Genomic DNA, 14,509 nt, shown 5'->3' with positions numbered 1-14,509 from the left:
AAGCTCCTTGAAGTATGCTGTGTTTACCCCCTCTCTCCTGCCCCTCTAATAGTATCTGGTTCACAGTATGGACTCAACAAATGTTTCACATTAGTGAATTTGCACGAAAGAAGCTATTATAAGGAGCCTTCAAACTGAGTGTCCCTGATACTAAAGACTTATTCTTCCAAGGTATGCCAAATATTTCTACACAGTATGCCCCATTTCACAGAAAGAGATCGCAGGTTTGATCATTTTCTCAGGCACCCTGAGTAAGTTTGCAAGCCAGGAAAGATACCTTACTAAGCAGTGGTGGGGTTTGTATCTCTGAACTATCTCTCCATTGACTTATATCTTCCCAACTGATTTACACAGATTCTATATAATACCTAAAAATATAACAAGAATAAATCCCATTTTACAGAGAGTTCCTGGTAATGCCAAAGCAAAGAAAAAACAAAAGTAACACAATTAAAAGAGCATAAATTTCTCTGGAAGCCCACACTGTGTAACATGTCCACTTTGATAACAGAAACACTGGAACAAACATGTCCCAGCGTTCCTTCACAGCAGTGGACATTGTATTGCTTTTGTGATAGAAATAGTGCCCTCATCATGCTTTGAGAGCTTCCACTCTCAGCTCCTTGCTTGATGCGAAGCCAGCTCTACCACAGCCCCAATTCCATGGCCTCAGCATGGAATGCAGACCTGACTCTCCTGATGTATCCTATCCGCGGGCAACAGTGACTACTCCCATACTACTCTGCAGACCCGACTCTCCTGATGCATCCTATCCGCGGGCAACGGTGACTACTCCCATACTACTCTGCAGACCCGACTCTCCTGATGCATCCTATCCGCGGGCAACGGTGACTACTCCCATACTACTCTGCAGACCTGACTCTCCTGATGCATCCTATCCGCGGGCAACGGTGACTACTCCCATACTACTCTGCAGACCTGACTCTCCTGATGCATCCTATCCGCGGGCAACGGTGACTACTCCCATACTACTCTGCAGACCTGACTCTCCTGATGTATCCTATCCGCGGGCAACGGTGACTACTCCCATACTACTCTGCAGACCTGACTCTCCTGATGTATCCTATCCGCGGGCAACGGTGACTACTCCCATGCTAATCTGCAGACCTGACTCTCCTGATGTATCCTATCTGCGGGCAACAGTGACTACTTCCATGCTACTCTGCTGGAACTAGGGTCTTGCTTGATTGGAATATTTGTCTCCGTTAAATGGAATCTGGAAGGATATGCCTGTCAGCCATCTTGTCACCATAAAGAAAGAACCTTTAGAATGGAAATGGAACAGTGGAAAGTAAACAGAGATGATTTTCTGGATTTTTTATTTGTTTGTTTTTTGAGACGGAGTCTCGCTGTGTCGCCCAGGCTGGAGTGCAGTGGCGCGATCTCGGCTCATTGCAAGCTCCGCCTCCTGGGTTTACGGCATTCTCCTGCCTCAGCCTCCTGAGTAGCTGGGACTACAGGCGCCCGCCACCTCGCCCGGCTAATTTTTTGTATTTTTAGTAGAGACGGGGTTTCACCGTGGTCTCGATCTCCTGACCTTGTGATCCGCCCGCCTCGGCCTCCCAAAGTGCTGGGATTACAGGCGTGAGCCACCGCGCCCGGCCCAGAGATGATTTTCTTAGTGACACTAGTTGAACTGCTGAATCCAGCAATGTAGATAGACTTTTCAATCCTATAAGCCAATAAAGCCTGGCACAGTGGAGGTTTCTGTCACTTGCATCCAGAAGAGTTGTAATTGCCACACCACCCATGAGCTGATGATCCCTGGCCAATTCCCTGACAAATGTCTATTGAGAGTTTACTGTGTGCCAGGCATTAGTCAGGGTCCTGGGGTTATAGGTGAAGAAGAGGTTACTGTCTTTAAGAAACTCACAGTCAATTGAAGGCAGACAAACCAGGAAGAAATCACATGTGTAGGTGCCTTTAAAGAGGCCAGTGCAGGGTGTTGTGGGGAACAGAGAGGAGTATTTCTCCTAGTTAAAGGATGAAAGTTTAGGAAAGACATCCAAGAGGATGAGATAGATAAGATGGGTCTTGGAAGACAATCAGGCAGATAAAGAATGGTGGGGTAGTACAGGAGACTAGGGTATGTGTGCACAAATAATAGAATGACCTTTCTAGAAAAGGGAAGAGCAAATTCAAAGACGCGGAGGTATCAGAAACACAACACACATAAGAAACTGGGCGGGAGATGAAGCTGAGGGCGGGGTGTGGAAGCCAAGTCATGAATGGCCTGGTACACAGCCCTGGTAATGGGTGTGGCCCTTATTCTGAAAAGCAAAGAGGAAATCTCAAAAGATGTGAAGAAATAGAACAACAATGAGAGCAGATTTTCATCTTGTAATAGAAAGATCACCTTACCACTATATGTTGAGGCTGGATTTAAGTTGGGGGTGAGGATGGAAGGGAACAGGGAAATCTCTAAGAGAAACCTGGCTCCAGGCAGAAAGTTTTGCAGTCTAGAGCTGAATTTTTATTTCTTGGGGGCAGAGGGAATCTTACCTCCTTGATGTCAAGCCCAATGTTACCCAGTATATATGAGCCTTATGTATGCTTTGGAATTTTCCAGTAGTCACATTTAAAAAGTTAAAAAAGAAGCAGGTGAAATTTATTAATGGGGTATTTTTTACATTCTATCTATTGTGCTAAGTCTTCAAAATAATCCAGTGTGTATTTACACTTACAGTACATTTCAATTCAGTCTAGCCATATTTCAAGTGCTCAAAAGTCATGTGTGACTGATGGCTGGTGTACTAGACAGCAAAGGTGAGGTTGATTGCTTCTGACACAGAGCCTCTATCTAGAAATTTCCTCCAAACCTCAATTTGTTTCTAAAGCCAAAATTCCTGCACCATACCTCTTCACTTGCATTATCTCATTTATTCATCACAACAATCCTAGGCTGGCACTATTATCCTCCTTTTACAAGTAACAAGTAATCTCTTTTACAGAGATTAAGTAATTTGCTACAAGTCACATAGCTACTGATTGGCACCGCTTATCGTTCAAGAGACAAAAACTAAGGGAAAGTTGCCAACTCCAAGTTAGAATAGTATTTGAATACAATTTCCCTCATTAGGGCTCTCTCACCTCCTCCTCCTCCCCTCTGTACTTGGAACTATGAACCTATTTAGTCAGCCTAGCTACAGAGCAGGTGCTCAGTAGAGAGTTGATTAAGCAACCAATTCCTTGTTGAGAATACATTTCAGGAATTCTACAGGCACAAACTAAGCAGAGAAATGGCTTAAGGTTATATGCTGTATTGCAGGTAAATGCACAGTAAATGGCATTTATCATTATGATTATTACCAGGTCAGATACTATTAACATTTTAGGGACCTTGCTGCATATTCATTGCAAGCAGCCTTCCAAAACAAGTTGTGCTGATTTATAATTTACATCCCTGTCGTCAGGGCATCAGAGTGACTAACCTCTCTAATTTCTACTTGTATGAAACAGAAGGAGTTTAGAAGTGGTCAGAACTGGCCGGGCACAGTGGCTCACGCCCGTAATCCCAGCACTTTTGGAGGACCAGGCGAGCAGATCACAAGGTCAAGAGATCAAGACCATCCTGGCTAACACGGTGAAACCCCGTCTCTACTAAAAATACAAAAAATTAGCCAGGCGTGGTGGCACGTGCCTGTAGTCCCAGCTACTCCGGAGGCTGGGGCAGGAGAATTACTTGAACCCAGGAGGCGGAGGTTGCAGTGAGCCGAGATCACACCACTCCAGCCTAGGCTACAGAGCAAGACTCTGTCTCAAAAAAAAAAAAAAAAAAAAAAAAAAAAGAAAGAAAGAAAAGAAAAGAAAAAAGAAGAGTTCAGAGCTAAGTTTGGATCATGGATGCTCAAATTCTTTGTCTGTAAAGGAATCACTCCCACCCAACAGCCACATTATAACAAATACAACCCTGAGCACATTGCCTGGCACAATGCAAGTTGCTCTATCCACTTTACACACCTCCTCCACTTCCCCTTTGAGAGACAATAAGATAAAAGGAAGTCTAGGAGCAGATCTGATTATGCAGAAAATTGTTAATTGACAAATGCAGGGAAACATGCACGTTGCCAAAACTGTAATAGAGAATTTTCAACAAAAAGTGCATATTGTCATGTACTAACTTCCTCAATAGATGTAGCAGCCACCCAGTCTCCTGCCCCCAGAGGCTCCCCAGCCTTTAATTAATAAATGCCAGATGTACTGTTTATTGATAGAACAATTTATTTCATTTCTGAAACCCTTGTTTTTCTCCATAATGACCTTCCCAGCAAAAGTTGCTTGAAGGCTGCTCATGGGACCAAATTAAGCTTCTAAAGTCATTATGTTTCCAGTGGTAGAAGGGTGAGGGACGCTGGGTTGATAGGGGGAAGGAATCACAAATGCCTCAACCACCCTGGCCCCAAACAAAGTTATTGCCATATTTTTTAGCCTGGAGTCAGGGGATTTAATTTTAGGGGCATGAAAGGGTCCAGAGATTCTCTCCCAATAACTGCAAAATAAAACCAGAATCACTTTTCAGGGTAGCGTTATTTTGATTTGGTTAGGTTTCGTTTGGTATTGACTTTATATGCACGTTCCAGTTTGGAGAAGATGGGGACTGTTTTTCTGCCTCCAGAAAGATTTATGGGCGAGCTCAAGTACTGCACATTTCCTCCTATCGCTTTTCTCTTTATGCCCAACCTTGTCCAGTTTATTCAGCTGCTCTCATAATTATCCCCAATTATTTATAATGGTAGGTTTCTGAAGCTGGAGTTAGAGAAACACCATGTTTTTGAGCCCCAAATGCTGTTTAATGGAAATGGACTCCAACAACTTATGTGAGGCCTAAGCTGAGGTTTTCTTGGACAGAACTTCTTAAAAACTTTTCTTCATTACTGTTAGAATTTTTTTCCAAAACTATATTGAATTTTCAGTGTTAAAGGAAAGAAGTCCTTATTTGTGTACAACTATTACAAATAACTGCAGTTTTGGCACAGCTTAAATCACTTTTTCTTGAAGTGCTTCTATTGGAGCATTAATTCCTTAGAAACCCATTGTCTGTTTAAATGAATATAAGAAATGTTTTATTTTATATTTCTCTCCTCATGAAGATTCACTGTACAGAATAGCATTACATATTAAGGCCTTGAAAAGTCCTGCATTTAAAAAACCCCAACTGTTTGACTTTGCTTAATCCTATATTACTCAAACTTATTTTACCATGACACCAATTCCTTGGAAAACACATTAATATATCATATCCCATTGAGGGCACATTTTTGAGAAACACTACCTGAACCCGTTCAACTCGTCTTCCAGAAAGAACAAGGTAGGTGAAGCACCATTTACCTTTTACCCATTGTTAATGGAATAAATGTGTGTGTCCTCTCCAAAACTCATATGTTGAAGCCCTAACCCCCAATGTGGTGATATGAGGAGGTAGGAACTTTCGGTAATAATTAAGTTTAGATGAGGTCATCAAGGTGGAGCTCCCATGATGGGATTGGTGCCCTTATAAGAAAAGGAAGAAACACCAGGCCAGGCATGGTGGTTCATGCTTGTAATCCCAGCAATTTGGGAGGCCAAGGCAGGCAGATCACTTAAGGTCAGGAGTTTGAGACCAGCCTGGCCAACATGGTGAAACCCTGTCTCTACTAAAAATATAAAAATTAGCTGGGTGTGGTGGCACGCACCTGTAATCCCAGCTACTCAGGAGGCTGAGACAGGAGAATCTCTTGAACCTGGGAGGCGGAGGGTGCAGTGAGCCAAGATTGCACCACTGCACTCCAGCCTGGGCAACAGAGCGAGACTTTGTCTCAAAAAAAAAGAAAACACCAGAGGCTCCTCTCTCTGCTACATAAGAAAACAGTGAAAGAGTGGCTATCTGCAAGTAAGGAAGCAGGCCCTCACCAAGGAGTGAATCTGCCAGCACCTTGATCTTAGGCTTTTCAGTGTCCAGAATGAGAAATAAATGTCTGTTGTTTAACCCACCCGTTCTATGGTATTTTGTAATAGCAGCTTGAGCTAAGACACCCACACTATCATTTGTTTCAAAAGGGACCCTTAGTCCAAACCAAGAGGTGATTCCTTAGTTAAGAAAGGAAAATAGGCCAGGCGCGGTGGCTCACGCCTGTAATCCCAGCACTTTGGGAGGCCAAGGTGGGCGGATCACAAGGTTGGGAGATCGAGACCATCCTGGCTAACACAGTGAAACCCTGTCTCTACTAAAAATACCAAAAAAATTAGCCAAGTGTGGTGGTGGGCACCTGTAGTCCCAGCTACTCGGGAGGCTGAGGCAGGAGAATGGTGTGAACCCAGGAGGCGGAGCTTGCAGTGAGCTGAGATCGTGCCACTGCACTCCAGCCTGGGCAACAGAGCGAGACTCCGTCTCAAGAAAAAAAAAAAAAAAGAAAGGAAAATAAAGCCAAGATGGTGGCACATGCCTGTAATCCCAACACTTTGGGAGGCTGAGGCGGGTGGATACCTGAGGTCAGCAGTTCATGACCAGCCTGACTAACGTGGTGAAACCCCGTCTCTACTAAATACAAAAATATTAGTAGAGTGTGGTGGTGCATGCCTGCAATCCGAGCTACTTGGGAGGTTGAGGCAAGAGAATTGCTTCTACCTGGGAGGCGGAGGTTGCAGTTAGCCGAGATCACTCCAGCCTGGGCAACAAGAGTGAAACTGTCTCAAAAAAAAAAAAAAAAGAAAAGAAAGAAAGAAAGAAAGAAAAAGAAAAAAGAAAAACAAAGGAAACTAGATGCTTCCTAAATCTCACCTGCAGCTTAATCAGATCACTCCTCCTAGGTTTCACACTGTATTCCTACCTACTACAAGCACCCCTTCACCTGAATTGCCTGCTGGACCAGAAACTTGGCTCCAAAAGTGAGAAATCCTTCTCTCCCTCATCTGCTCTATTTTCTGCTTTCCCGCTCCCTCAGTCCCATCCAGTCATTTCCAGCATGCTGCCTTTTCATTCTGCCGCAATTTACAAATCAAGGTAAAGTTTCCCATTCTTACTTCTCTTGGGTTCATTCACTAACTTTCGGCCGCAGGATTGCAATATTCTTCTAACTGGTTTTCCTGCATCTAATAACTCCCAACTAGTCCATAGTCCTCTCTGTAACAGAATGGTTTTCCTAAAAGTACAGCCCTGACTTTTCACTTTCCTGCTCAAAAGACTTCAATGGCTCCGTTTTGCTTACAGAATAATACTAAACACTTTAGCAGAGAATTCAAAAGTAATTGACTTCCAGTGTCAACTCACATAAAAACTGCATTAAACTTCTTCTCTATCTAAACCTAAGTGCCCACTCAAAGCCTTGAACTTTTTGGCATGTAAACAGACCTACATTACTGAGGACACTAGAACTGAGTGCCTAAAATCTCTTTAACCTATCTTCCCCAGGAAGTAGTTCATGATTTAACTAAACTGCCTGCTTAATATCATTTGTTTCAGTCCCTGCCAGAATTTTACTTTATAATTTAAGTTTTCTGGTTTACATCTTTAGTCCTTATAGTCTGCCTTCAAACTTATTCAAATCTCTCTTATCTTAAAAAAATGCATAAAATCCTTGACCCAAGTACATTCTTAAGACACTGTCCCATCTCTCCTCTTGCCTTTGCCATCATACTTTTTAGCCTACTGATTCCACCTCATCGTTTGCCCTCTTTTCTTAAAATCAATCTTATTAAGGTAAAATTCAATAAATATGCCAATTTTAAGTGTACAATTCAGTGAGTGTGACAAATGTGTAAGCATCCCAATAACTAAGAAATAGAACATTTCTGAGGTCTCCACAAGTTTTTATATGCCCCTGCCCACAATTCCCACCTCTACCTGCATGACCCTAGGCTATGCTAATTTTCTTTTCCTTTCTTTCCTTCTTTCTTTCTCTCTCTCTTTATGTAGAGACATCGATATCTCTATCTATCTATCTATTTCTATCTTTTTGTTTTCTTTCTTTTGTGATAGAATCTCACTCTCTTGCCCAGGCTGGAGTGCAGTGGCACAATCTCGGTTCACTGCAGCCTCCACCTCCTAGGTTCAAATGATTCTCCTGTCTCAGCCTCCTGAGTAGCTGGGATTACAGGCATGCACCTCCATGCTTGGCTAATTTTTGTATTTTTAGTAGAGATAAGGTTTCACCATGTTGGCCAGGCTGGTCTCCAACATCCTCAGTCTCTTGAGTAGCTGGGATGACAGGCATGAGCCACCATGGCCAGCTAGTTTTTTTATTTCAAAAATTTTTTATAGAGATAGGGTTTCCCTGTGTTGCCCAGGCTGGTCTTGAACTCCTGGGCTCAAGTGATCCCCCTGCCTCAGCCTCCAAAATGCTGTGATTACAGGCATGAGCCACCATGCCTGATCTGATTTGCTTTCTATCATTATAGATAAAATTTGTCTTAGAGTTGGTTTAAACGGAATTGTAGAGTATGTGCCTTTGGCAAGTATATTATTTATAGCTGCATAAGACATTATACTCCTAATTTAGTTTAAAATGGCAAACATTTATTATCTTGCAAAGTTTCTGAGAGTTAGGACTCTGTAAGCTACTTAGATAGGTGGTTCTGGCTCAAGGTCTGTCCATGAAATTACAGTGAAGCTGTCAGTAAAGCTGTATTCTTTGGATTGAAACTGGAGGATTCACTTCCAAGCTCACTCACCTGGCTGTTGTCAGGAAGTTTCCCTTTCTTGCTCTTTGGGCCTTTCCTTAGGACTGCCTACAATGTGGCTGCTCACAGACTGAGTGACGAGAGAGAGAAACCGAGAGACAGCAGAAGCAACACTAGATTTATCACATAGTCTTTAAGTTGTACACTAACACTTCTGCCTTATTCTTTTCATTAGAAGCAAGTCACTAAGCTCAGCCCACACTTAAGAGGGGATTACGCAAAGGACTGAATTCTAAGAGGTGGGGCGCATCAGGGTCCATCTCGGAGGCTAACTGTAACAATTTAGTCTCTGGCCCTTCACTGATTCATGTTCTTCCCACATGCAAAAAATACTCACCACCTCCCCAGACCCTCAAAAATCTCAGCCCATTATATTATCAGCCCAAAGTCCAGAATCTCATAACCAAAATGAGGTCCAGCTGTGGATATAGCCCTTACATATAGTTCTTCTTAATCATTAAACCTATGAAGTCTGTGAAATAGGCAAGTATTGTGCCCCCTACACACACACACACAGACACACACACACACACACACACACACGCACTCAATGTACAATGGGGAAACAGGCAAAAGATAATCACTATAGATATTCCTGTTCAAAAAGGGAGGAAATGGGGAATATAAAGGCATCACTGCTGTTGACCAGCCATGGTGGCCCACAGCAATTCTGAATCTATCTGAAGCATTGTGAGTTCCTTGATTAGTACTCAGTCCTAGTTCTTCCCAGGAGCGATTCTCAAAGTTCTTGGTTCCCTCTTCTGAGTTGTCTTTCCTTTTTAATGACAGGTAGTGTGTGTTTGCAATAGAGTAGTTTTCTCAGCCCACTTCTTTCTTTCTTTTTTTCTTTTGAGATGGAGTCTTGCTCTGTCTCCCAGGCTGGAGTGCAGTGGTGTGATCTTGACTCACTGCAAGCTCCATCCACTGGGTTCATGCCATTCTCCTGCCTCAGCCTCCCGAGTAGCTGGGACTACAGGCACCTGCCACCGTGCCCGGCTAATTTTTTGTATTTTTAGTACAGATGGGGTTTCACTGTGTTAGCCAGGATAGTCTTGATCTCCTGACCTCGTGATCCACCTGCCTCGGCCTCCCAAAGTGCTGGGATTATAGGCGTGAGCCACCACACCTGGCCTCAGCCTGCTTCTTTCTTGTTGAATTTGAGAATCCAAAGTCCTCTTTTCATTTTGTACTGTCTCTGCCTCTTTCAATCTAAGGTGATGATGTTTCTGCTCATGTAATTATTTTAAACATGTAGTGGATTTCCTATGAATCTTAATGGGGGTCCATGTCATTAAATTAAAGTCATACTTGCAAGTCTTTTTGATATAAGCACTTCTCTACTTTGGGTTTCTGCTGATAGGCAACAATTATTTTTTCTTTTGGGACAGGGTCTCACTCTGTCACTCAGGCTGGAGTGTAGTGGCACAATCACGGTTCACTGCAGGTACAGCCTCCTGAGTTCAAGCCATCCTCTCACCTCAGCTTTCTGAGTAACTAGGACTACAAATAGGCACTACTACACCCAGCTAATTTTTAAATTTTTTGTAGACAGGGTCTTGCTATGTTGCCCAGGCTGATCTCAAACTCCTGGGCTCAAGTGATCCTCCTGCCTTGGCCTCCCAAAGTGCTGGGATTGAGACAACAGTCTTAAGCTTCTTAGAAGCCCTATTCTTTGATCAAAAGGATCTGTTCACCACACCCTTACCATCTTAAGAGGCTTTTTGTTGGACTAAAGAGTACTGTAAGGCACCACTTTTAAGCTTTGTGAAGTTTTAACCATGGATTTATAGATACACCCTTAGCTTTGTCTTTGGACCATGTTTCCCTAGCAGTATCCTGGATTTGATCTTTCCTCGGAAGCCATTAAATTTTTTTTTTTCTTTTTGAAACAAGTTTTGTTGCCCAGGCTGGAGTGCAGTGGCACAATTTTGGCTCACTGCAACCTCCACCTCCCAGGTTCAAGCAATCCTCCCACCCCAGCCTCCCGAGTAGTTGGGAATACAGGTGCATGCAACCACACCCAGCTAATTTTTATTTTTATTTTTTTTGTTAGAGAGGATTTCACCATATTGACTAGGCTGGTCTCGAACTCCTGAGTTCAAGCAAACTGCCCATTACAGACTCCCAAAGTGCTGGGATCAGAGGCGTGAGCCACTGTGCCTGCCCCAAGATTTTTAATATAATTTGACATCTAGAGAGTCTAGGAATCTTTTTCTTTTTCTTTTTTTGAGACTGAGTCTCACTCTGTTGCCTAGGCTGAAGTGCAGTTGTGCAGTCTCGGCTCACTGCAACCTCCGCCTCCTGGGTTCAAGCAATCTTCCCACCTCAGCCTCCCGAGTAGCTGGGAGTACAGGTGCATGCAACCACACCCAGCTAATTTTTTTGTTGTTGTTGTTAGAAAGGATTTCACCATGTTGACCAGGCTGGTCTCGAACTACTGAGTTCAAGCAATCTGCCCATTTCAGCCTCCCAAAGTGCTGGGATTAGAGGCATGAGCCACCGTGCCTGCCCCCAAAATTTTAATATCATTTGACATCTAGAGAGTCTAGGAATCTTTTTCTTTTTCTTTTTTTGAGACTGAGTCTGACTCTATCGCCCAGGCTGAAGTGCAGTGGTGCAATCTCGGCTCACTGCAACCTCCACCTCCTGGGTTCAAATGATTCACGTGCCTCAGCCTCCTGAGTAGCTGGGATTACAGGCACCCACCACCACACCCAGCTAATTTTTGTGTTTTCAGTAGAGACAGGGTTTCACCATTTTGGCCAGGCTGGTCTCGAACTCTTGACCCCAAGTGATCCACCTGCCTCAGCCTCCCAAAGTGCTGGGATTACAGGTGTGAGCCACCGCACCTGGCTGAGTCTAGGAATCTTCAAAGCTAACTCCTTTCTGTTTAACAATCCTTCCATTAGTTACTTCCTTTCTCTTGTGTTTTTCTATAAGAAGCAAAAAGAAACCAGGTGGTATCTAGAGTGATGAACATATGATTGAAGTTGAGCCAATAAAAGACAGCCCTGAGACTTTTGATAAAAGTATTGGAAAACACAAACTCTCATTCCACTGGGAGTAGAGAGCTGGTAGAATGGGGGCCTGAAGTTCTAATGGTCATCTTGTCACTATGAGGGAAGAGCTTTCTGAGAAAGAAACCAAGACAGAGGGAAGCAGAGCTAAGAGAGGGTGATGGGGAAAGATTAGAAATCTCCTTAACTTGATCTCTCAGTTCCTTAGGGACATTTTCTACCACCCACATTACGGTAGGCAGCAACAATGCTAAACTTTCTGCTACTGCATTAAAAATCCCCTTTTATCTAATTTCCAATATGATTGTCATCATTTTTCCCTTAAGGGAAAAATGGCTGTCCTCACTGACAGCCTCCTTGAAGTCCACAATTCTACTAATAGGGTATTCAAGACACTTTAAGCTTTCACTATCACCCTCTTCAAAATCCTCACAGCTTTTCCAGCTTCTACTTACTTACTGGTTCCAAAGCAATTCCAACATTTAGATTTTTACTGCATCAGCACCCACCCTTGGTACAAAAATCTGCATTACTTATCTACTGCTGTGTAATACATTTCCAGCAAATTTACCAGCTTAGAACAAACAAACATTTGTTATTTCACACAGTTGCTGAGGACCAGAAATCAGGAATGGGTTAGTGGTGTGGTTCTGGCTCAGGGTCTCTCATGAGGAAGCGGTGAAACTGTCAGTAAAGTTCTAGTCTCCACTATAACTGGAATTGGAAGACCAATTCCAAGCTTATTCCCTTGACTAAAGGAGCCTTCGGTTTCTCACCTCATGAACCATTTCATAGCGCTGATTATAACATGGCTTCTGCCAGAGTGAGTGATCTGAGAGAAAGCAGCAAGAGAAACAGAGAAAGAGTAGAAGACACATTGTATTTATGATCTAGTTTCCAAGTCACATACCATCACTTCTGCCTTACTCTATTCATTAAAAGGAAGTCACTAAGTCCAGTCCACACCCAAGGGGAGAGGATGAAATAAAGATGTGAATACCAGGAAGCAGATCTTATTGGGACCATCTTGGAGTCTGGCCGCCACAGCAAATTACTATGCCTCTCCTGTGTGTCTGTTAGTGTCCTTACCTGTTAAATAGAAATAATAAAAGTATTTAACTCAAATGGCTGCTGTGAGGTGGAATGAAAGAATACTTACAAAGTTCTTTAGAACAATATCTGGCACAAAGCAAAAAATGTAATAAATATTGCCCCTTGTTATTGTTTTAACCATGTGAAATGACTCTCAAATATTTCTCTCAGTGCTCAGGGCACTTGATATAGTGTTCAAAGCACTAATTCTACTTTTTTGACTGCCTCGATGACTTCCAGTAACTTAAATATGTATGTCCCAAACCAAAATCTTTGTATTCATTAAGACTCTTTTAGTCCATTGGCTCAAGAAAAAAACAAAAGGGAAATTTAAGTCCAGAGAAAGATTTCAAGCAAGTCTGGTTCCAGATGACCCAATGATGCCATTAGGAATCTGTCTTTCCCCAATACCGTCTTCATCTCTCCCCATTGCCTTCTCTTGGTTCTGTTCTCCTCTGTCTTGGTTTCTTTCTCAGAAACCTCCTCTCTCATACTGACAAGATGATCATCAGAAGCTTCAATTCCCCATTTTATCAGCTCCCTACCCCAAAATGAAAAGCAAGTTTCTGTATCTTTTATCAAAAGTTTACTACTGGCTGGGCATGGTGGCTTATGCCTCTAATCTCAGCACTTTGGGAGGTCGAGGCGAGTAGATCACTTGAGGCCGGGAGTTTGAGACCAGCCTGGCCAACATGGCGAAACCCCATCTCTACAAAAAGTACAAAAATTAGCCGGGTGCGGTGGTGTTTGCCTGTAATCCCAGCTACTTAGGAGGCTGAGGCAGGAGAATTGCTTGCACCCGGGAGGCAGAGTTTGCAGTGAGCTAAGATGGCGCCACTGCACTCCAGCCTGGGCAACAGAGCGAGACTCCATCTCTAAACAAAACAAAGTCTATTACCAACATTACTTTAGACAGCAATTTTACTAAACTTTCTACTACTGCATCAAAAGTCTCAGGGCTGTCTTTCACTGGCCCAGCTTTGATCATATATCCATCCGTAAGTCACTATAGCACTGTGGGGAGGTCATTGAAGAAGTGTTGGTTCCTTGGCCAGGTGCAGTGGCTCATGCCTGTAATCTCAGCACTTTGGAAGGCTGACGTGGGTGAACTGCTTGAGGTCAGGAGTTTGAGACTGGCCTGGCTAACATGGTGAAACCCCACCTCTACTAAAAATATAAAAATTAGCCGGGCATGGTGGTACATGCCTGTAATCTCAGCTACTTGGGAGACTGAGGCAGGAGAATTGCTTGAACCTGGGAGGTGGAGGTTGCAGTGAGCCAAGATTGAGCTACTGCACTTCAGCCTGGGCAACAGAGTGAGACTCCATCTCAAAAAAAAAAAAAAAAAAAAAAGGTTTCCCCATAATCTTTATCATTCTCCTATCCTTCAATGGTTTCCTAATTTTACATATATATGCAGACATAGCTTAAATTTCTATCCTCCCACTATTATACTTGAATTAATAAGCAATTCTATATAAAAATTATAGAGCCATGCCTGAGGGCCTAAGATATAAAATGTTCTGATGGGTTAGGCCCAGGTCATGTGTTTGCCCACTAAGCCAAAGAGAGTGTCAGTTACACCTGAACCACGTGAACTGAGAATGTGGCGAAGGCCCTATGCTTAGAATAAAATTGACATACTGTGGCCAGAAGCAAGTAGGATTGATGCCAGGCGAGCAAAACCAACAGATGCCCTTCTTAATCACCTTCCCTTTGAAATC

The sequence above is a fragment of the Macaca fascicularis genome, chromosome 7, assembly GCF_037993035.2.
Source record: "Macaca fascicularis isolate 582-1 chromosome 7, T2T-MFA8v1.1".
NCBI classification, from domain to species: Eukaryota; Metazoa; Chordata; class Mammalia; order Primates; family Cercopithecidae; genus Macaca; species Macaca fascicularis.
The sequence above is the reverse complement of the archived record's forward strand: the minus strand, read 5'-3'. Positions refer to the sequence as shown.